This window comes from Myotis yumanensis, unplaced genomic scaffold (assembly GCF_028538775.1).
Source record: "Myotis yumanensis isolate MYYU_CA2020_CCGP unplaced genomic scaffold, mMyoYum1.0.hap1 SCAF_12, whole genome shotgun sequence".
NCBI lineage: Eukaryota > Metazoa > Chordata > Mammalia > Chiroptera > Vespertilionidae > Myotis > Myotis yumanensis.
This window is the reverse complement of record NW_027223763.1, coordinates 28,409,541-28,410,140: the sequence shown is the minus strand read 5'-3', so window position 1 is coordinate 28,410,140 and position 600 is coordinate 28,409,541.

Genomic DNA, 600 nt, shown 5'->3' with positions numbered 1-600 from the left:
CCCTGCCGGAGTCCCCCAGTCCTTTCAGCGCTGCTGGGGGTATGGCGGCAGGCGTGCGGTGCAGCCAGACCCACCCTCAGCTGCCCAGGGTGGGCCTGAGGCACAGACAAGCCTCAGATGGCGGCTGCCCAGCCGCCCAGGGCTGGCCAAGGCTTGTGCTGCCAGCAGTAGCAGCAGCAGAGGTGTGATGGGGGCGTCGCCTTCCCCTGATGGAAGGGTTGCCTCCCGCCCCTGAGGACTCCCGGACTGTGAGAGGGGGCAGGCCGGGCTGAGGGGACCCCCCCCTCCAATGCATAAATTTTCATGCACCGGGCCTCTACTACACAATAAAGGACAGCCTCTTTCATAAATTGTGTTGACAAGGAAACTGGACCACTAGCTTATACCATACACCACAATAATTAACTCTCAATGGATTAATGACTTAAATGTAAGACCTGAAACCACAGAACTCCACAGGAAACATACACAGGTAAGCTCCTTGACATCTGTCTTGGTGAGTGATGATTTTTTTCTTTTGTATTTGACACCAAAAGCAAAGGGCACAAAAGCAAAACTAAACATGTGGGACTACATCAAATTGAAAAGCTTCCACACAGC